The 24,732-nt window shown below is 43.7% G+C and overlaps 1 long non-coding RNA gene across 1 annotated transcript in view; it reads right to left on the bottom strand.

Annotated features, from left to right (window-relative positions):
- Nucleotides 1–678: 678 nt before the first annotated feature.
- Nucleotides 679–24,732, bottom strand: part of LOC126273061 (uncharacterized) — a 79,911-nt gene continuing 55,857 nt past the window's right edge. Inside the window, exon 2 of the long non-coding RNA XR_007549301.1 lies at nt 679–977. This is a non-coding gene — a long non-coding RNA (uncharacterized LOC126273061). The remainder of the gene's footprint in view (nt 978–24,732) is intronic.

Raw genomic sequence — 24,732 nt, 5'->3', positions numbered from 1 at the left:
CTTGCCAGAGGGAAGCTAAACATGCTAAAGTTCGTTTGGCAGTGACGCTTTGATCTTTTGTTACAGGAACAGTTTCAAAAGCCAACATTTCCTTTTTAAAATATCCATTCAAACTATATCGCTATTAGTGCCTGAATATTTCAAAGCAGTGTGTGAGGCCTTGAATGACTACGTTAAGATAAAACTCATTTTTAAAATTATATTCAGTAACCAAAAGCACCAATAAGTTTGAAAAGGCTACCTTTTCTCAATAGAAATCCATTCAAGTGACATTACTGATAGTGCCCAAAGTTTGCAAAGCCAGCATTTGTAACACCATAAAATTCAACCACACAGTTAAAGGAAAGTTGAAAATATAGACAGTAAGTATGTGGAATAATATTTGATAACGATATAAGGGACACTTTATTACAAAATAAAATTTTAAAAATACAGAATAAGAATCAGTCACAACTTTTGGACAGTAAAAATGCCCTTTGTATTAAGTATGTCGGCAATGGTGTAACTTGTTTCTTTGTATATCCTTTGCTATTTGGCTGCTGCATGTACTGTAAATATTGGGTAGCAGATAAACTTTGATGGAGTGTTATATAATGTGTTTTCATTGTTTTTTGTACAAAAAATTGTCTATTGTTTGAATTATTTCCTCTCTCTCTCTCTCTCTCTCTCTCTCTCTCTCTCTCTCTCTCTCTCTCTCTCTCTCTCTCTCTCTTCTTCATCATCATTTTTTTTTAATTTTCAATTTTATTTGTTTATTTTCGTTTCTTGCCAGCAGTTGGAAATACAAGTCCACATCATCAGGCTCTGGTTACTTTCCTTCCGATTAGGATTTGAAATGGAGACTGCTTGATCCATCTGCCTCTTTGCTTGGTCAATTTCTGGCAGTCCCTAACATTTGTATTTGGCTGATGTTGCAATAGACCCATCTTCAACAGATCCAGTCTTCTCACTGTCACTCTAATTTTCATTGGCAAAGTCTGAAAGTAACATACAATGTTAGTAAATGGAAACTATATCCCATAATTAATGTGTACCAAAATCATTCTATACTATTATAGTGAAAGTACTAATCTTTTTCTGTATTTTTCTGTTTCAGGTGCCTGCAGGCAGTGAAGGATGGCTTCTTGTAGTACAAAATTCGAAAACACTTGGCAATTCCCAGATTGTTGGGGCTTTGGTTGGCAAAAATATTACAAAACACAGACTCCTATCAATTAAGTATAAAGGTAGTTCCAGTCACACTGATGCAGTTCCCCGACTAAATTATGTTTCCCAAAATCTGCCAGTCCATTATTTTTTTGTGTCAGATGCTGCATTTACATTATTAGACAAAATTATGAAGCCCTATCCAGGAATATCACCAACTGGTAGTCAACAGAGACTATTCAATCAGCATCTCTGGCGCAAAGTGCCCTATTTTTGGCACCTTCTTTGGACTAGTTTGTTGTTATGTTAACTTTCAGAACGCATATGTGTAACAGCCATTCTTTGTTATATGTACGAGTGACCAATAAATGTTTATTCAATACTAAGTTTGTTATCTCTCAATCTTCCGTGATAACCACAGTGGTGACCCCGACAATGTCGACGTCTCATGCAGCGTTATTTATGCTTGTTTTCGTCATTCACTCGCATCGCGTGCCAGACCGCATTGTTTATGCCACAATGAATCTACATGTGATTTTGGGTGCAAGTGTAACGGGCACCATCAACTCTGCCGATTGCGACCTTGTGTGGACAAGTGTACCTCCTTCGAACTTGGTTAAAAGTGAACAGTTATTTACGCCCGGCCACGTTGACGGCCACCTAACTTTACCCAGTTCAATATGGCTGCCGCCTAGTGTGGCAGCACAACAGCCACAACATGGACAGTGTCTGACACCTAATCACAACATGGAGAACGTGCCAGTTAAAGACATTGTGGTTTATCCTTCATGTACATCGTTGCCTTCGGGATGGCTTGAAGCATAAGCAAATTTACAGGACTGTGAATCGAACATTTCTATTCATGGGGTAGGACATTCTCATTTACATAGTGCCACAGCACTCCCTCCCCCACTGCACACCATTTCGAAGACGCTGGTCGCCTTGACTGTACCAGTTTCTGCGAGCATCGCACCGTGGTTGCACCACAGCCGCCTTCTGCTCGCCTTTGTAATGGTGCCAGCCGTTCTGCCCATTCCAATTACAGCGTCCACCGCCCTGTGGCGCCGCCATGACCACTTCCCGCCCACTGTTGCAATGGCACCGGACTTTACAACTGCACTGTATTCTTCGTCTGGTTTTGCCAATTGGACACACCTTGCCAGCTTACAAGCCCACCGCCTCCTCTGCCCCCTCCATATAATGTGCTGCATGTAGCCACTGCCCCACCCAGATGTCGGGTGCTCAGGTGATGTACCGTTCAGTGCTACTACACTTTTGGCATTGGAGGTGCACTGCTCTGCCCACACCAATCTCTGCCTGCTGGTGCTGACTCAACATGTGTTCCCTAAGCTATATGCATTGCAGAAAGACAACCCAAAAACTTGGTTCACCTTAGTGGGGCACCACCTGGATACCCACGGCATTTCCGACGACAGCGCCTGTTTTGTCTGCTTGATGAGCCATCTCTACACACATACGGACCTCATCAGCAACTTGCTCCTCTCACTGCCCGCCTCTCACAAATATTCTACAGCCAAATCACTGCTTACCTAGCTCCTTTCCGTCTCTGGCAGAGGTTATCCATCAAAGTATCCACGAGGAGCATCTTGATGACCGCACCCCTTCGCAACTTTGGCTGTACCTATGTACATTAATCGACGACTACGCTCTGCCTGACGCCATTCTTTGGACACTGTGGGCGGGGAAAATGCCTTTGGATCTGCAGCTTCATCCACTGTCTCGTGCCGCTGACCCTCTCGCGGTTCTATTATGCATGACCGATCAGGCTTACACCATCATTCGTCACCGACACCACCTGTCACGAACGACATATCTACCATCCTACTCAGTTGGCACACTTGCACCTCTGGTTCCACGCCCTGTTGGCAGAGGCCGGCACGCTCGATTTGACACCATAGCTGCTCATCAGGAGATGCCACCCAGTGACCTACAGGATGACATGCCAGCGAGCTCCCAACAGCTACCGACCTCACCCGAGCAGCGGCCCAATAGGCTACCAGCTGCACCGCACTAGCCTGCCAACTGGCCTACCTGCTGTGCTGGTTTCACACTGGACGCCACCCACAACTGCCACATGCCCTGCGCCTACCTAAACGAGACTAGCGGGCACATTTAGGTGCTATGTACCTTCACGGTGCCTATCGTACGATGCTGCACAGTCCCCTTCAGCATTGCAATTACTGCATGCCACAGATATCTAGACCGGCATATGCTTTCTTGTCAACACTGGCGCCAATGTTAGCATCATTCCGGCCAAACATGCTATCGACGTGCTATCGCCCTCTACCCTCGCCTTGATCGCCAGCAACTGTTCTCCAATTGCGGTCCACAGCTCCATCAAGATGTCATTTCACCTTTCACTGGTTCACACCTTCCCTTGGACCTTCCACACTGCCGACTTTGGTGAACCTGTGATAGGGTTGGACTACCATTGCGAGCTTTCACCAGACCTGTAGGCCATCATGCTCTGCCACGAATCCGGCTCTACAGTTCCGTGCACCTCCGAGTTCAGCACCACTTCGTTCTCTGCCTCCTTGGCTATGCTTTCTACATGTGCTTTCCTGGTCGAGTGCATAACCACACAACACTCTGATCTATCATATTTGCGCTCCCAGATCGACGAACTCCGCACCCAGAATGGTGAGTTATGCACTCGCATCGCCTCTTCCTCCGCCAAATTGTCACATGCACGGGGTACCACACATCGCCTATCTACAGCACTGCAGTGAGGCTACGGTCGCAGGTTTGAATCCTACATCGGGCATGGCTGTGTGTGATGTCCTTAGGTTAGTTAGGTTTAAGTAGTTTTAAATTAGGGGACTGTTGACCTCAAATGTTAAGTCCCGTAGTGCTCAGAGCCATTAGAACCATTTTTTTGACCTCAAGGGGCGACTCTTCACGATCTATACAGATCAAAAGCCTCTCGTGGACGCTGTTCGTAATCCAGCTAAAGACCTTCCACCCAGGCGTTTCTGCCATACAGACTACATCTGTCAAAACTCTTCCAACGCATGCTATATCCGTCGTGCGGATTACATTGTGGCAGACTGCCCTTCCTGCATCTGAATGCTAACCACAGCACTGAATCTGGAGGAGCTGGCCCGACTACACGCCGACGACGACGATATACAGCGGCTAAGATCAGACAGCGGCTCATCGCTCACTGTTCAGCCCCATATACTACCAGGTTCGGCAGTCCCTGTCTTTTGTGCACTTCTACACGCACACTTCGCCCTCTGGTCCCCGCCACCCTTTGTCATAGTGTCTTTACTGCCTTGCATGGCTTAGCTCACCCTGGGACACAAGCCACGATGCAGTTGTTTATAGAGTGCTTTGTCTTGCCTGATGTAAAGCACAACTGTCACACTTGGAGCAATGTGTGCTTTCCGTGCCGGTGCAGCAAGGTCGGCAGGCACGTCCAACCTCCTTTGAACAAGTCTGACATCCCGAAGGGCCGTTTTTGGCACGGCCATATCGACGTCGTTGGTCCCCCTCATCCACCCAAGGGCCACAGATATATCTTATCGGTCATTGACTGTGTGACCTGCTGGATCAAGGCAGTCCTCCTTACTGACATCAGGTCTGAGACCATCGCCCCTTCCTTCATCTGCCCCCAACGCTCACCACCAATCAGGGACGCCAATTTGAGACCACCCTCTTCTCACGACTCTGCAAACTCTGCGGCGTCACCAAGTTTCATCCCACAGCTTACCACCTACATGTGAATGGCCTCATCGTGCTGTGTCACTGCACACTCAACGACGCCCTAATGTGCTATGGAGGCCTGTGGTTGGAGGCTCTCCTAAGGGTCCTGCTGGGTATTCGCTCGGCTCATAAAGATCCTAACGTCTCGCTCACTGAGGTTCAGTATGGCAAGCCTCTTCTTCTCCCCACCGAATTCGTCGAGGATTCACCTTCCGCCGCATCCGAGGAACTCCCGACCCTGGTCGGGCATGTTTGCACACACATCATGGTCCTCCACACCCACCTGCCCCAGCCCACACTACCCCCCTTGTGTTTATCCACGAAGACCTAGCTACATGCGGCTTTGTTCTGCTGTGGGACAACACTAAGCGTGCACCACTTCAGCTGCCCTAATTGGGCCCTCACCGTGTGCTACGTTGCGGTACCAACACGTTCATCGTCCATCTCCGTGGATGGCCCCAGACAGTCTCAATTAATACACTTAAACTGGCGTGGTCCTTCAACGACGACCTTCCTTCCGATGCAGCTGTCCTGCCTCCGGTGAACTCACCTCTGCCCGACGCCACCTCTCACGTGCAGCCGTTGGAACCACTAGGCTGCAGCACTGCCGACTCTGCACTCCCACTTCCTGCGCTGGCTGGTACCTACAACCGCCGCATTGGCACCAAGATTACGAATTCATCTCGTGAGCCTTTTCTCCGCTGTGCTTTGAGGCATCTCTGGCGCAGGGTGCACTATCCTTGACACCTTACTTATTTGGACTAGTTTGTTCTTGTGTAACAGCCATTCTTTGTTATATGTACGAGTGATCAATAAATGTGTATTCAATATTAAGTGTGTTATCTCGCAAATAATCTTCCATGATAACCACAAGCAGTTAACACGTGCCAGAGTTGTAATTGAATGTACATTTGATATAATGACAAATGCTTCCAGAGTTTTTCAGAAACTAATGTTGTTGTAACTAGGAAAAGCAAAACTGGTGACACTTACACATGTAATATTACGCAACTTTTTAAAAGAAAGCAGAACTTTCTCATAATATTTACATGCCTGAAGATGCAATACAACGTATGTTACAGGAAAATCGAACTTCACTACTACACTAACTCATACAAGACAGCCAACGGAAAATGTGAGAGAAAAACATGAAGAATTTGCAGGTTGCATTTATTCGGCCAGATCTGCAGTACAAAAACATGTACAAGTGCTTACTTCATAAATAAAAGATCAAATAAAAAAAGCTTTGTTTCAATACATTTACCTCTGCGTTTATTTCGTCGGTATCTCTCTTGCTATAGCCTGTGCCGAGAAAACTGTCCATTAGTTCATATGCGAGCCATGTGCTTTTGTGAACTTCAAACACTGATGCCTCTGAACTAATGGGTTGTTTCGTCTTCTTTTGGTAAAGATCACACGACGACATTAAGGAATCTTTATTCTTTTGACGTCGTTAAGAAGCAATTCATGCTAATTTTTTTTGTCTGTGTGTGTGTTCCCATGTATCAGCATTGTCATTTGTGCTTTATGATTCCTTGACATTTAATACCACAAATGAATTTGTTGTTGATACAGTTCCAGTAACTCCAGAACTTGAGGAGTGCTCCATTTTTCACACAGAGACATGCCGAAAGAAATACTGAAATAATTACAGCGAAGAACGAGCGAACAAACTCAGTTACCGACGGAGGACAAACGAACAAAAAAAAAAAAAAAAAAAAAAAAAAAAAAAAAAAAAAAAAACCGAGTTGACGAAGACAGTCAACAATGTTGGCGCCAATGTGTGGAGCATATCGATATTGGCCCAACGTCCATCGATCTTTGGTCGAAATACCGACAAGCAACTGAGTCGTACCAACATTAGTGCCGACGATGGTACCAAAGCTCAGTATGTGGCCACGGTATCAGCGCGCGTGTGCTGTGTAGCCTAGGCGTAATCCCCAGTCTAACGCAGCCCAGCCCGTCACGCCCAGGGTATTGGAGGGGTGTCTGCTCTCTGTGGTACGTACTGCTACTCCACATACGATCCTCGGGTGAGATTCCACCCAACACTGTTATGCACGTGACAGTAGCTCAGGTGGGTTTCTGCCCAAGCTTGTTAATATCGTTAATTTTTCACTCTATTTTAGGTTATACCACAATGGCCCAGAGAGCTGGGTTCACAACCCCAGAAGAGGCTTCAGAGGAGTTGCAGAGGCAAATGGGGATAGATTCTCATAATGGCGATGAAGGAAATTTTGATGAATCTTGCCCAGAGACATGGGACGGCGTATTATCTGATGATGAGACCATCGACGATGAATTCGAATCGAGGTGGGATTTCTTTAAGAAGAACGGCAGCTACCCAAAGACAACAAGGAAAGAACTAGATATTTTACTCTCTGGGAAGATGTAGAATCAATATGGAGAAACACGCCTTTTAAAGTCTAAATTTGCGAAAACGCCTACAAAAATATAGTATCACACCTTCCCTAGCTTGCGGGTATCGCTGAAGACATAACGGATAAAGGAAAACTATTTTCGTTGTTTGTAAATGAAGAAATGATTGATATGTTGGTGAATTACACAAATCAGGAAACCGAATGAACAGACAGGCTACTCAATTCCGTCCAGCTGCATACCACACCTAGAGAGAAACCTGAGATCAAAGTGCGTTGTGGGTTGCTTTAAGGGAGCGGATACATGAATTCCCATTTGATCATCGGGGAAATGTTTTCAAAAATTCACGGACCTCCGATTCTCCAGTTTACAATATTGAAGAACCGTTTTGAATTTCTTATCCGTGCCCTTAGATTCGACGACAAGAAAACACGAGATGAAAGGAAACAAAACAATAATTTTGCGGCCTTACGAGAGTTGTGGACTATTTTTACCACTCAGTGTAAAGGGCATTATACTCCATTGAATACTTCACTGTGGATGAAACGTTACTTAGCTTTGTTCTTTCAAAGTATTTACGCAAAAAAAGATAAACCAACTGGAAAATATGTCTTGAAAATTGTCCGCATACGAGTGTGTGACGCAAAAGTACTTAATTTTTTGAATGGAATTGCTAACGCTGGGAAGAAAATAAAGAATAAAGAACCAGTAAGCCTTTCCATGCCGACGAGATATGTTAAGCAACACAAACAGAAATATCACATCAGACAACTGGTTTACATTACGCGAACTGGTCAACGTATTGACTAAAATGAAACTGACACTGGTCGGCACGTTACGCAGAAATTCATTGTAAATACCACAGGGAATGTTCAGCTCCAGGTACGCACTTCCTATTTCTGTACAACGCTGACTGAAAGCTCATTTCTTTTACACCAAAGAAATACTAAAATATTATTTTATCACCCATTCATGATTCACCTGGAACAGAAGCGTCAACAAATCGAATTCTACAATACGACAAAATGCTTTTCGAGCAACTGTGTCACGATAAGAGCACCACACCCAAGACTGGAAGATGGCCACTCCGATATTTATACGGAGTTCTGCTTGCTGCTGGTGAGAACGCAATTTGTACTTTCAAAAGTAAATCGCACCCACACACAACGCTTCTACAGAAGAAAACGTGACCGATTCTTTAAGACGTTTCGTTGATTTAACGGAACCACTTACGAAGGAGTGAGCTTATAATTCTCATCTACGAACAGAACTTCAACTTTCTGTCAAGAGATATCTCGGCACTGAAGAGGGTGAACCGGAATATGCGTCACTGCCTAAGAAAACCTCATCGATGTGACGTTTTCAATGAAAATAAGTGTAATAATGGTAGAAGAGGTTACTCCTTTTGTACAGAATGCTATAGACGTTTGTGTGGTGACAAAAGAATGCGGGGTATTCCAATTGCCTCGGCGTTTAGCAAAGTAATAATAATACTTACTTTGTTTTCGTTATTTTTGAATTATTTTATAATAAACTGTATACCTTGTACCATAGTGACTATAGTGATGAAAGTACCTAGCTGTCTGTGATTGGATACTGGTAAAATAGTACGCGTAAGACAAGATTTTTGGGCATATAGTCACGTGTAACCTATTTCAATAAAATGTTTATTTTTTAATGTTCCTTTTCCCGAAGTATATCAACAATCATTTGATTTATTTATATCAAATATGGTACATTTAAATATGCTTAAAAATACAAACGTTTTTCACTGGGTGGTATTCCACCCGACCTTATTGTTAATGTCCTTTCAATTAACCTTGTGGATCTCCCGTTCCTCGAGAGACACAACGTCCCTCAGCTACGCACGACGGTGGTCGCTGAAGCACGCCCGGAGTTTATGGCAACAGGGGACGGTGGCGCTGAACAGCCCCCAGTTTGGGAATTCCGGCTCGCCAGGTCCGTCGCTCTGGCTGTGATTGGGTGGTTCCCTGGGAAGAGGAACCAGACAGACAGGGGACACACAAAGGGAGATAGTATTGCAAAGGCTCAAGGACCCGTGTTTGTCACACACGAGCTGACAAAATAGTCGTGTGAGCACTCGTCAGAAAACGAAGAGAGAACAGAAATTACTATACAAGTGAACTGTTTCACATGTAGAGATAGAAATAACTGAATTCTGTTACAAATAGGAAGTCTCCAGGGAAAGTTAAGATCCCTAATGAATTACTGAAGCGTGGAGGATATCCACTAATTGAACAACTAACCAAGTTGGTTAACAATTGTGTAGCTGGTAATAAAATTTCAAATGTATGAAGAACTAGTATTAGAGATCAGAAAGACCCATCCAACTACAGAGGGATAAATCTAATGACTTCACTCCTGAAACTCGTAACAAAAGTAATAGCAGTTGAAATAAAAATCATTACAACCCATGCAGAGGAACAGTATGTTTTAGATGAATACATCCCCAGTTCTTCTACCAAACCCATTTTAAATGGATTTGCTAGAAGAACTGGAAATACATCCACATCACATTACAGAAAATATGAAGATAATATTAAACGAAAAAGTGGAAAGTGAGACAGTGAATTTCTTCAGCTGTTTCGATAGCATACTTCAATAAAAATAGTAACACATAGAAATAAGCACAATTGTAAAATCAATATAAGTAAATTATGAGCCAAATTGTTAAGATAAATAACCTCTGTACAAAAGCATATCATAATCTGTGGAAGACGTATAATGTAGTCTCTGTCAGCTACTTGTAAGAACAAATTTGTAGCTTCTTTGTTTATGAAAGATATTTTCGATATTTAAAGTGTACAAGAAGTTGCGTGTGAGGTTTAGTGTGTGAGAGACTCTGCACAAATGGATCATTAGAAAACTGTAAGTACAAATTGTTTTACATTTCGCCACTAGCTACACCAAAAGAATCGATAACCAACTAAAAATTCACGTGCTTCTTATATATTGCAGTAAAAGTCAACGAAATGAAGCAGACTCTCACACATTGACATCAATAGAAATGGCATAATACACACAAAAACGCACTTGAAAATGGGAATCATTTGCCGTGCGAAAAGTAAATACACAAAATCGTGACTGGTAGCAGAAGATTTATTTATAAACAAACCTATTGTTTTCACAGTAGCAGGCTTTAAAAAACCATTTATAATGGATCAAATCAGAACTACATCCAGGTGAAAACTGGTTTGAGGTTAACTAGCTGTGTAGCAGAGCACTTGCCTGCGAAAGGCAAAGGTCCCAAGTTCGAGTCTCGGTCTGGCACACAGTTTTAATTTGGCAGGAAGTTTCACATCAGCGCACACTGCGCTGCAGAGTGAAAATTTCATTCTGGAGTTAATAGCGGTATTGGAGAAGACGACTCTTAGTGGTGATAGAATGGGGGACGAATAAATAAAAATCATTAGTTATGTTGATGATACCGTTCTTCCGGAAAACCGTGAAGACAACCTGTAGAAACTTTTACATATATTTAATGTGACAGCCAAAAACCTAAACATGGTCATATTCACTCAAAAAGCCAAAGGTATGATTAGATCTGTGTAAGAGGTGTGTGGAAAAAATATTGAACAAGTAACGACATTTAAATATCTTGGTACTGAACTGTCCAGCGATGGAAATGTCTAAAAGGAACTTAGAGAACACGTAGTAAAAGCAGACAAAGTGGCTGTGTGTTTAAATGATACTATTTGGAAAAACGACCATATAAGAAAAGATGCAAGGGCAAGAATAATAAAAAACAATAATGAGACCAATTATGAGATACACAGCTGAAACAAGACTGGAAACATCGAAAGCATAAAGACTTTTAGAAACCACAGAAATGAAAATTTTGCGAAATATTACAGGGAAGACACTACGAGATAGAGCGAGTACTGGAAATAATAGAAAAGGATGTAAAGTGGACTCCATTAATGAGTGAGCGCATAAGAGAAAACATGAATGGAACGACCACGTAGACAGGAGGGATGAACGGAAGAAATAAATTACAAGCTGGTAAAAGAAATATTGGCCGTCCAAGGAAAAGATGGAGTGACAACCTCAGGGTAGAATGAGGAAGTCTATCAAGAAGAGGAGGAAGAAGACGAAGAAGTAGAGGAAGAGCACACGTGTGCATGTGATGTAAATGTTTCACATGTTTCAAAATGTATTTAATGAACCATGACGTTGTACTGAATGATCGATCGATTTGCCATTTATTTGTGAAAAATTCTGTAGTTGTATTTCTGTGGAGAATTATACAGTCACAAACATTCCTGCATTCGATTTATTTTCAACTCGAAACTTGTGCAACTAGAAATCTGTTATATATAAATTTCTGAATAATTGTAGACAGTAGTATTTCTATTTAAGAGTATGTGAAGAGAATATCGGGCAATCAACATTTCACATGAGCAACACGCATACTTGCATTGAATGGAGCAAATAACTTACAGCATTTCACTTGGAATACACTAACTCAATTCTTGAGCACCTCAAGAACTGAAGAATGCCGTAACAAATTTAAATACCATATCACAACAATACTATCATATCGTAATTTAGTGGAAATGAATGATAAACGCGTCGATTAACCTGTCGTAAATATCTTCACGCTTCTGGCAAGCCATGCCATACCGGAGGACTGTAAGTGATTAGTGTAACACCTCTTGCCTCTGTATAGCACTATGCTGTGTCACTCCTTATGGCCTAATAATAAAATATGTCTCAAAAAAGGAATGGGACGCCCTGCAAAAATATTTATTTCGGCAAATATTTTATTTGGGAAAGTATTGATACATCGAAGGAATTCCCATAGCTAAGAACTGTAGATAAAGCTTGTGACAAATTGAAACAAATCGTCATATCCAAAGTGTGAACTGTTGCTTTACATAACACTTCTCTTACTCTTTAATGGAACACCAATTTATTAAAAAGTTTCCCGTAAAAATGAATATTTGAGTGTTAAAAATGAGGCTGAAGCTGGTGATTGTTTCTGTGTATTATGGAACTGCAGTTTCAGAGTACTGAAAATCTATTTATATTTCTTACATGTGTAGTATTTGCAATTAAAAAACCGAAGAAACATAACAAAGCAATGAGGATCAAAACAGCTATAAGATATTTCGGTACTGCGTTATAAAATACAGGTAATTTAAAAGTGGGGAAACAAAGATCGATGTCGGTCACGGCCACTCCACTCACTATGCAAAAAGAAGCTGTTTTCCGCCAAACAGGTTCCCACCAGCATCCATAAAAACACTCCGCCGACTTTCCTACATGCATTCTAGAAGATACTTCAGGAATTGTGCAGGTGGTTGTTACCACATTGCAACGCACTAGCGTTCAGAACTCGACAAACTGAGTGATATAACAGGTAAGGGAACAGCCACACTACATCTGCTAGACGCAGTGTGATGCAGCTTATATAAGCAGCAGTGCTGTTGTACTGTAGACCAGCTGCAGGACTGACACTAGAAAATGCCATTTAAGTGGAAGCAGCATCTCGTTGATGTGTTTCTTCACAGTGTGCATGCCCTCACGCAAGTTGCGAGGCGATGAAATCGCAACTACAACTAAATCTTGGCGCACAGAGTGTTACCCTGGAAATTCGGAGTCATTTAATCAGTATCGAATCTTGCCTCACTTTGGGAGGTGGTGCCATGGTTAAATTGGACTCGCTTTCTCGAGGATTAGGATTCAAAACCCTGTCAAATCGTTCAGAATTAGATTTGCCGTGGTTTCTTTAAATCGCGTAATCCAATTGCTGGGATGGGACCCTTTAAAAGGACACTGTCCACTTTCTTCTCCTGTCCGAGTTTGTGTCCCACCTATAATGACTTTGCAATCAGACTGACGTTTAATTAAAAACTTTCTTCCCTCCGTTTGAAGGGGCTTCATACACAGTAAATGTAACGTTGTTGTATTGGAAATCTCCAAAAACAACAAGGCGTAATTAATTTGCGTCAAAGTGGGCCCTTACTACACCATCGGGATTGCACACGATGCTGGGGTAGTAGTTGTTACAATATAGAGCGCTGGAAGTTAAGAAGCCTGTTCAGAGTTCTGCATACTTGCGCATGTGGCGCTACCGTTGGTTACTGCAGAGTACTGCAAGAACACTACTGGCCACTAAAATTGCTACACCACGAAGATGACGTGCTACAGACGCGAAATTTAACCTACACCTACAACGTACTGACAGTGGAAAGTTTCCAACCGATTTCTCATATACAAACAGCAGTTGACCGGCGTTGCCTGGTGAAACGTTGTTGTGATGTCTCGTGTAAGGAGGAGAAATGCGTACAATCACGTTTCCGACATTGATAAAGGTCGGATTGTACCCTCTCGCGATTGTGGTTTATCGTATCGCGACATTGCTGCTCGCGTTGGTCGAGATACAATGACTGTTAGCAGAATATGCAATCGGTGTGTTCAGGGGGGGGGGATACGGAACGCCGTGCTGGATCCCTACGGCCTCGTATCACTAGCAGTCGAGATGACAGGCATCTTATCCGCATGGCTGTAACGGATCGTGCAGCCACGTCTCGATCCCTGAGTCAACAGATGGAGACGTTTGCAAAACAACAACCATCTGCACGAACAGTTCGACGACGTTTGCAGCAGCATGGACCATCAGCTCAGAAACCATGGCTGCGGTTACCCTTGACGCTGCACCACAGACAGGAGCGCCTGCGATGGTGTGCTCAACGACGAACCTGGGTGCACGAATGGCAAAACGTCATTTTTTCGAATGAATCCAGGTTCTGTTTACAGCATCATGATGATCGCATCTGTGGCGACATCGCGGGGAACGCACATTGGAAGCGTGTATTCGTATTACCCGGCGTGATGGTATGGGGTGCCATTGGTTACACGTCTCGGTCACCTCTTGTTCACATTGACGGCAATTTGAACAGTGGACGTTACATTTCAGATGTGTTACGAGTCGTGGCTCTACCCTTCATTCGATCCTTGCGAAACCCCACATTTCAGCAGGATAATGCACGACCGCATGTTGCAGGTCCTGTACGGGCCTTTCTGGATACAGAAAATGTTCGACTGCTGCCCTGGCTAGCACATTCTCCAGATCTCTCACCAATTGAAAACGTCTGGTCAGAGGTGGCCGAGCAACTGGCTCGTCACAATACGCCAGTCACTACTCTTGATGAAGTGTGGTATAGTGCTGAAGCTGCATGGACAGCTGTACCTGTACACGCCATCCGAGCTCTGTTTGACTCAGTGCCTAGGCGTATCAAGGCCGTCATTACGGGCAGAGGTGGTTGTTTTGGGTACTGATTTCTCAGGATGTATGCACCCAAATTGCGTGAAAATGTAATAACATGTCAGTTCTAGTGTAATATATTTGTCCAGCGAATACCCGTTTAACGTCTGCATTTCTTCTTGGTGTAGCAATTTTAATGGCCAGTAGTGTATGTTTCGCCTCGTAAATCGATGTGGATCTAAGTACATATAGTTGCAGTGACTGTGTCAAAGTGATACTTGCCTACCCAATAATACGTATTAGGTAATAAGATGTTACAAAATGAGCCAACTATATGGTTCTCTAGCTCAGACAACAAGACCCTTTTTCAGACTGGTATGAACTATCATTTTACACATTGCCACACATTTGGCTAATGCTAGATAATGGCCTTCGAACATCATCTTGTCGAGGCATTTCCACGATGCCTTACTATTCTTTTCTGTCATTATTTTATGTTCCTTTAATTTGACTGAAATAATTGTTCAAAATAGTTTTCGTAAAAAGTATTTAGTAATATTTCTGAGGTGGTGTTACGGTATGGGGGTGTTCAAATCTCGGTTCTACCAAGCTGATTGTACGTTTTCCGCCTGTTCTTCAAATGACTTCAGTGACAGAATGTTCCTTCAACAGGACCGTTTAGTTTTCTGTCTCTTCCGTCTGAACTGCAAGCTTAATGACGTTGATGTTCGAGGAACGTTAAACCTGGTTGTTTATGGCTATGGTTACCGGAGAATTCAGTGGCAAACAATGTTCCTCGAGTCACAAAAATACTCTTTATGGGGTTCTTCACTTTTTACAACCATATTAGTAACTAATATATTTATAACGTTAATTATCAAAGTAATTTAAATCTAAATTTATATATGAAAGGTAAGTAGCTTAAAATTTAAGTAATACGTAGAATAACTTGGTGCCTTTGTGTAACATATGATTTAAGAGAAATTCTTTTTAAGTTGAGGGTGATATTTATTTATGGTGGAGAATTTGTACGTTTGTTTAAAATAAGTTTGCTGTAATGCCAAACGTGAACCAAACAGCATAATTTTTCTCGGTGGAATGCAGTGACGGCTCTCTTTAAAAGAAAATTCTGTCATACATCTGCCCCAGCTTCTAAAACGTATCCACGACAGTGAAATGACGAATCTTGCTAGTCAGAACGGCACTTGGTTTACAGCGTGAAGGGATAAGTTAACGTCCGAACCTGTTGATATAATTTCGGATCTGTCCACTGTATAAAATGAAAATGTTATGCAAATTCATACACTTTTTTCTATCTTACAGCAGTTTCAAACTGACTAAATAAATTCTGCCGATACAGCACCCGCCATTAGAAGACTTAACAGAGACGAAAGAATTTACAGCTATCAGTAGTCTGAAGCAAACAAAGAACGAAATATTCATGTTCGGGTGGATTTGCTCAAAGGCATTCCTACATTTAGTCATTGTCGCAAGTTGGCACCATATGACATCATGTATCGACCAGAAATAACAATGAATGCGGACTCAGTGCTTATTTGTTTTGAGTGATGGGGGCATCGAGATTTTAAAGGGAGGCAGGAAGGAATAACGCATATTTGGCAGCATACTGAAATCGGGCGAATGCTCATGCAACGCTGAAGCAGCGTAACATTACTATGAGTAATCAGGATGTCGATGTGTCACTACGAAAGGACTAATTCCCGCGTATTCTGCTGAACTAAAGCATCCAGTGTCACTACGTTAACCGATATTAGATTAAGACAAACACAGCAACAGATACGCTCAGATATTAATTTTGCAAGAGTTATGAGTAGATTGAAGTTATAGAGGATCGTCAGGAAGAATCAGCGCTAAAATAAGTGCGATTCTGACGCACTGAAAAATGAAGATATGCGTTCGAAGTTCTCTGAAGCTGTAGATACGACAGTATGAACAGTAAAGTACGTAGTTCGTCTGAGGAGGAATGGCAGTCTCTAAAATTGATAATAGCAAACGTTAGACAGACTAATGTAGGTACAATAAAGATGACTGAAGAAATTGTGACAAAGTAAATATTTCGAGAGATCGACGAAAGAATGAAATACAGAAATGTCGAGGAAAAGACTGACGCTTATAGAGGCTGTGCACAGCTTAAAAATTGGTGGGTTGCTCTGCAACTAAAATGATCTGAACATGTCCGAAATTTGAACGAAACCAATAATCATTATAACGACGATTGAGACGATAGATTGCAATTAAAAAAATTAGAATACTAGAAAAGAAAGGAATACAGGAAGATATCGCTTAGAAATGAAAACAGTAGGAAATTCAAGGAATCTAAGGCGCAGTATACAGAAGTGCAAATAACTCCTAAAAAGTTAAAAGCAAGTTTGTCACCTCTAAGAGTGTAAAAGTAATTTCACTATCAAATGGAGGTGAGAGGGCGTTTGAGGAGGAGACTTGTCGGCGCACAAGTTCACATTGGGAGAGGCATTGGGCGTGCCCTTGCAAAGGAACCATCCCGGATTCCACATTAAAGGTCTCAGGGAAATGAATGAAAACCTAAATCTAAATAGTCAGACAGTGTGAGATTTTCACTCTGCAGCGGAGTGTGCGCTGATATGAAACTTCCTGGTAGGACACTACTAACGCTGTATCCACATGGGTTTTTTTCCGACTGATCCGCATTAATTTACATTTTTCTATATTTAGAGCTAGCTGCCATTCACCACACCAAATAGAAATTTTGTTTTAGTCACCTTGTGTCCTCCTACAGTCACTCAACATCGACTCCTTACCGTACGCTGCAGCATCATCGGCAAACAACGATAGCCTGCTCCCCACCCTGTTCGTCAAATCACTTATGTATATAGAGAATATAGCGGTTCTAACACACTTTCCTGGGGTGCTCCTGACCATACCCTTGTCTCTGATGAATACTCCCCGTCGAGGACAACATATTGGGTTCTATAACTTAAGAAGTCTTCGACCTACTCACATATCTGAAAACCTATTCCATATGCGCTTACCTTCTTAACAGCCTGCAACGGAGCACCGTGTCAAACGTTTCCGGAATGCTAGCAATATGGAGTTTGACTGTAGCTCTTCATCCATAGTTCGCAGTATATCATGTGAGAAAAAGGCAAGCTGAATTTCGCACGGGCGATACTTCCTATGGCCCTGCTGATTCGTGGACATAGCCTTCTCGGTCTCAAGGAAACTGATTATATTCGAACTGAGAATATGTTCTAGAATTCTGCAGAAAACCGATGTTAGGGATACTGGTCTGCAATTTTGCGGGTCCGTTCTGTTCCCCCTTTTATATACAGGAGACAGTCACATGCGCTTTTTTCGAGTCGCTTGGGACTTTGCGCTGGGCGGGAGATTCGCGATAAATGCAAGCTAGTTAAGGGGCCAATGCCGTAGAGGTCTCTTCGAAAAAACGATTGGGATTCCATCCGGGTCCGGTGACTTATTTGTTTTCAACTCTATCAGTTGTTTCTTCACGCTACAGTCTGGAACCGCGTGACCGCTACGGTCGCAGGTTCAAATCCTGCCTCGGGCATGGATGTGTGTGATGTCCTTAGGTTAGTTAGGCTTAAGTAGTTCTAAGTTCTAGGGGACTGATGACGTCATTGTTAAGTCCCATAGTGCTCAGAGTCATTTTTTTCTTTACGCTAGGGATGTGTATTACTACGTCACCCATGGGGGAGTGAGTGAGATGGTGGAACGGCGGTATATCTTATTTTACACAAGCTGTGCATAAATTTCCTTTTTCCCCATTTCGATTCAGTACCTCCTCATTAGTTAGTTTATGTACCCATCAAACTTCCAACATTTTTCTAGAGCACCACATTTTAAATATTCTTCTTCTCTGAAGTGCTTATAGCTCACATTTCACTTGCGGACTAGGCTACACTCCATACAAATAGCATTAAAAAAGACTTACTAACACCTAAATTTATATTGGAAGTTAGCAAATTTCTATTTTCCAGAAACCCTTTTCTTGCTGTTACCAGTCTTATTTTCATACCTTCTCTACTTCTGCCGTTGTCAGTTATTTTACTACCCCAAGGGCAAACCTTATCCACTACTTTTATCCTCATTGCCTAATTTAATGCCTTCAGCGTCGCCTGACTTAATTCGACTACGCTACATTACCTTTGATTTTACTTTTGTTCATCTGTAACCTCTTTTCAAAACAACACCCATGCCGTTAAACTGGCCTTTAAAGTCCTTTACTGTCTCTGAGAGAATTAAAACGCCATAGAACTTTTATTTCCCCTAACTCGATTTGTTTTTTTATTTATTTATTTAACCTGGCAAGATTAGGGCCATCAGGCCCTCTCTTACATCTAACCAGGCATTCTACTTATTTTACAGTCATATGTTTTAGTAGGCATTTTAAACTACATCTAGTACAAAAAGTGAGATAAACAATTAGAAAGGTACACCTCGAAAAATACATTATTGAAGAGAAAGATTTTAGATAGGAGTGCTGGCAGCAGGGAGTATGAGGGAGACTCATGGTGAAGGGAGGAGAAGAATAGAGAGACATGATGAAACATAATTAAGGAAAGTATAAAGGAAAAGAAGACTGCGTGACTAATAGAGATAGATGAAGAGGAAGGCATCTCAGGAGCAAGATAGGAGACGCTAGCTTTGCTATTTGACAGATGAGAGGATTGGCCTTGCACATTAATTTTGTGGAGAATTTTATGCGGATGATAGTAGGAAATGCTTCAACTTCTTCTTAAAAGCAACAGGAGATTGAATTTTCCTCAAGGTAAGGGGCAGTTTGTTCCAGAGGCGGTCAGCGGCAACTGAGAAGGAGTTTGTAAAAGTTTTTGTTTTGTGCGTGGGCACAGTTAGGATACCAGATAAGAGTGACCTCGTGTTTCGATTATGATGGCATGACAGGTTTGTAATCTCTGAAGCTAGGTACTGGGGTGCTTGCGCGACGAGGAGTCGGTGAAGTAGACATAGAGTGTGGTAGTCACGCAGTTTGTCCGGCCGCAGCCACCCTAGCTCGGAGTATGAAGCACTAACATGATCATATCGGCGAATGTTGCAGGTGTAACGCACACAGGCATTCATGGTTAGCTCTAGCCGTCTTTTGTTTTCACTACTCATGCCTTATTGAATCACATCACAATAGTGGACGTTCGGTAGAACGAGTGCTTGCACGAGCTGGCGTTTCAAGTCCTGTGGGAATATGTTCCGAAACGTTTTGAGAGCATAGAGACAAGCAGACGTCTTTCGGCACACTGCGACTGTATTCTCCGCCTAGTTGAGATGCTCGTCCAAAGTTACACCCAAGTTCTTCACTGTTTTCTGGTATGGTATTGGAGTACCTTCGAGCAGAATAGGAGGTAGCCGTTCGCGGAAATCTGAACTTATTAATTTCTGATGGGCTATTAAGATTACTTGCGTCTTTTTTGCATTTAATTTAAGCCCCAGGTTTTTCGCCCATGTCACTATTGAAGACAGATCATCATTCATCAGAGCGATTGCAGTGTTTACGTCTTCAGGTCTGACGCTTAGGTAGAGCTGGAGGTCGTCGGCATAGAAATAATGTTTACAGGAGGACAAAACCGACGAAATATCGTTGACATATAAAGTAAACAAAAGTGGTCCTAAGACTGATCCTTGTGGCACTCCCGAAGAAACATGTTTCCAGGAAGATTTTTCATTTGCGCAGACAACACATTGCTGTCTGTCTTTTAAGTAGCTTTCAAACCATCTCACTGCACTATCAGAGAAATTAAGCTATTGCATTTTTCTGAGTAATATGTCAAAGTTAACAGTGTCAAAAGCTTTGCTGAAGTCCAATAGCGTCAATACTGTTGCCTTTCGATTATCGATGGCATATTTCAGGTCATCAGTTACTTTAATTAGAGCAGTGTTTGTGCTGTGATGTTTACGGAAACCGGATTGAATTTTGTCATATAGACTGAATTCATGCAAGTGTTCAGTGATTTGGTCATGAACAATATATTCAAGTGCTTTGGAAACAGCAGGCAGTATGCTAATTGCTCGGTAATCACTAGGCAGTTGCGGGTTTTCGATCTTAGGGATGGGTCGAATTGTGCTTCTTTTCCATGCAGTGGGGTATATTCCGTTCACGAGGGAAAAATTAAATATGTCAGTTAAGACAGGTACTAAGATATCGGCAACATTCTTAATCATGGTTATACCGATACTGTCGTTGCCTATTGCATCAGAAGAGATTCTCATTATTGCTTTTCTTGCCGTATTTGTTGTTACATGTTTTAGATGGAAGGTATCGTTGTTAGTTATCCTGTTTGGGGATTCCTGTGGACGGTAATTATCAGCCGTGCTGGTATTCAGAGGTGCAGAGAAGAATTCATTTAATTCGTTAGCTGACACATGAAAAGTAGTTTCCGATTTTGCCTTTCCGACCCCCAAGCTACGGAGATTCTTCCATAGAGTCGTGGGTGTCGGATCGCTGCGTACAAGGGAGCGAGCGTGCCTGATTTTGGCATTGCGAATGCATTGTTTCACTCTGTTCCGTAGCTTTCTATATTCTTCGAAACGCTCGGGTTTCGGATCTGCCTTGAAACGCCTGTGGGCAGCATCCCTATTAGTCATCATTTGACGTAATTCAGCTGTCAGCCATGGAGCAGTAGATTTTCTTACACGGACTGTGCGCACAGGTGCATGTTTGTCATAGAGGGCACTGAGTTTATTTATCGATTTGTTAACATCGAGTATAGATTTAAGTGTCAGGAAGACATTTCTGAAAGTATTTGTATGGAGTGTAGCCATGTATGGAAGTGAAACATGGACGATAAATAGTTTGGACAAGAAGAGAATAGAAGCTTTCGAAATGTGGTGCTACAGAAGAATGCTAAAGATTAAATGGGTAGATCACATAACTAATGAGGAAGTATTGAATAGGATTGGGGAGAAGAGAAGTTTGTGGCACAACTTGACCAGAAGAAGGGATCGGTTGGTAGGACATGTCCTGAGGCATCAAGGGATTAGTATTGGAGGGCAGCGTGGAGGGTAAAAATCGTAGAGGGAGACCAAGAGATGACTACACTACGCAGATTCAAAAGAATTCCTGAAAGAAAGGATATTGCGGAGACATGGCTTAGCCACAGCCTGGGGGATGTTTCCAGAATGAGATTTTCACTCTGCAGCGGAGTGTGCGCTGATATGAAACTTCCTGGCAGATTAAAACTGTGTCTCTAAGCCATCTCTCCGCAATATCCTTTCTTTCAGGAGTGCTAGTTCTGCAAGGTTCGCAGGAGAGCTTCTGTAAAGTTTGGAAGGTAGGAGACGAGGTACTGGCAGAACTAAAGCTGTGAGTACCGCGCGTGAGACGTGCTTCGGTAGCTCAGTTGGTACAGTCTGCGTTCGGCAGGGCAGCAGCGCGCACCGCGCTCGGCCGTCCACGCCGCTGCGCCCGCGGAGTGTTTTGTTTACATCGTCGTCACAGCGATTCTCAGTCGACCACGCTCTAATGGCCAACCCTTACAGGAAGAACACTCTTATGTTCACCTTCTCAAATGAATACGCACGACCCAAAGCACTGGCCGTCGAACGCTTCCTACGCGAAGACGTGAAGATCCCCCGTGACGAACTCATCGGCATACACCTATCGATCATTAGCAGCGTCGTTTATGTTAAGATGACTTCTGACGCTGCCTGCAATGAGATTATTCAAAGGACGCGACATGGACTAAAATTTCGGCACTCCGACGGAAACGTCGGGCCTGTGGATGTCGACCATGCAGGACTTGGCCTTCGGACGATCCGTGTATTCGAACTGCCTTTCGAGGTAAATGAAGATGAAGTCATCGCGGCGCTAAGCTCGTTCGGAAAAGTCCAGAGCCACGTAGCCGAGACATGGGCACAGTTTACGACGTATCCGGTGCTTAATGGTGTGAGACAAGCCCGAATCGATCTCAAACGGCACGTTCCATCGTACATTTCTATCGGCGGCTGCCGCGCGGTGGTCATTTACGACGGACAACCTCGAACATGTTCCGGTTGTGGCAAAGAAGGCCACGTCCGTAATGAATGCCTGCAACGCCGCATCACACAACTAAGGCCCGACGATACGAACACCGACAGAACCACGACCACCCTTCCAGTCACCTATGCGGCGACACTGCACGCCCAGCCCACACAAGACGCCGTTCATGAGCGTCTCTCTGGTCCGATACACTCGGAGGCGTCCCAGCACCTTGACACCGACGATGCCGCTCGTGAACATGTCCAACAGCCGGACACACCCACGCTAGAAGATCATAAGGATGTCAGTGAGAGTGTTCTGGGGAATGACGACCGCATCATAGCACCCGCGGCTTTTGAACCCGAACGACGTGAATCTCTTCCTTCCTCAGACACCGAAACTCATTGCCGAAAGCAGAAGTCGCCCAAACGACGAAAAAAACGCCGCAAGACATCAGAATCAACCATTGAGCCCCCTCCGCAGGACGAAGAGATGGCACATCACTCTGACGGAGAACACGATAACACTTTCTCCTCTGCCACGGAGACGCGTCATCCAAAAGACGGTGAACCGTCCAACAGAGAGCGTGCGCAAGCCCCGCGCCCTGAAGCCATGGAACATAGCACGCCTGTTGTCACCGTCGCAACTGAGCCGAATCGGCCGGCGCTGCCACCTCTCGCCGATGTCAAACCTGTCGGACATTTTTCATGGGCGGATGACACGGATTTCCCACCTCCATCTGGTGCGGAAATGAGATCTGTTCCTCCGTTAGACCAACACTAAAATGGGGGAAGTTTCTACGACGACTACTGCGACTTTTATGGACTTCCAGCATCCACCACAACAATCTTCACCAGCTACTACCCTATCGGCAGCACGAATCTCCCATCAGGCGTACCGAATAGCTACTATCAATACTAATAATATCGGCTCCCACGCTAAACTTCAACTGCTCCGTGACACGCTAAGAGCAGCGGACATCGACATCGCCCTGTTACAAGAACTGAGGACAGCAACTTGGGCTGGGTGTTATGGATATGAGACGTACGCCGCCCCTGCAGCTATGGAACACACAGGCGCAGCCATCCTCCTCCGAGAAGGGATTGCAGTTTCCGATGTCGCATACCTCCCAACAGCGCGATGGGTGGCCATCACAGTTGACGGACTCAAAATCATTAATCTGTACGCCCCATCGGGCACTGATAAACGGAGGGATCGCTCCCAGTTCTACGCAGAAGATATCACACCTTTATTCTTCGGCCGATATGATCATCTCATCGTAGGTGGAGATTTCAACTGCGTTCTCGAGCGCACAGACCAATTCCCCCATTTCACCACATGTCCGGAACTTCGCTTCCTCGTCCGCCGCCTTCGTCTCCTCGACACTTGGCCACCGCCCGGGGTATACACACATTACGAGCCACTCCGCCAGCCGACTTGACAGAATATACATCTCTAACGCTCTGAAATCAGTTCTCCTCGACGCGGAACGTTGGTCGTCTGCCTTCTCGGATCATGACACCTACATCTGTACCATGAACCTACGTCGACAATCTATATGGCGCAGTGCAGGACCTTGGAAACTCAATGTAGCACTACTGCGGGACCCTGAATGTCGACAACAGGTCACCGACACGTGGCACACCTGTGTTCAACGAATTACGCGTTACGAGACCACACTGCTGTGGTGGTTGCTGTGCGCCAAACCGGCCATCCGACGCACATTGACACACTTTGGCAGAGCCAAAGCCAGGTGGAATCACCATACAACTGATTTCTACTATAGCACTCTACGTGAACTCATGGATCAACCTCCATCCCCGGATCGTCTAAAAGAAGCTCAACGCATTAAGGCGAAGATTTTAACCTTGACCAGATGTCGTCTAGAGGGAGCTATTGTACGAGCACGCAGCCAAGATAGGATTAACGGTGAAGAACCTTCTATGCATCATATTATTCAAAATGTTCGTCGACGCCGACAGGCTTTAATGACAACTTTAGACTTACCTGATGGACGCCGGCTGACTTCGCAAGCTACCATTGCGGATGCATTCACAACGCACTATAGACTTTTATATCAATAGGTACCTGCCGGTGCAGAAGCCATTGCTGAGGTTACCCAGGAGACACTTGGTACTCTAAACGCAGCAGCTGCAACCCTCCTGACTTCTGAAGTGACCAACGACGACGTCCAAGGCGCTGTGGCTAAAGGGTCTCTGAATCGATCTCACGGCCCGGATGGTTTACCTCTCGAATTTTACAGAAC

The sequence above is a fragment of the Schistocerca gregaria genome, chromosome 1, assembly GCF_023897955.1.
Source record: "Schistocerca gregaria isolate iqSchGreg1 chromosome 1, iqSchGreg1.2, whole genome shotgun sequence".
Classification (NCBI taxonomy): Eukaryota; Metazoa; Arthropoda; class Insecta; order Orthoptera; family Acrididae; genus Schistocerca; species Schistocerca gregaria.
Note: the sequence above shows the minus strand (reverse complement) of the source record. Positions and strands in the feature narration are given on the sequence as shown.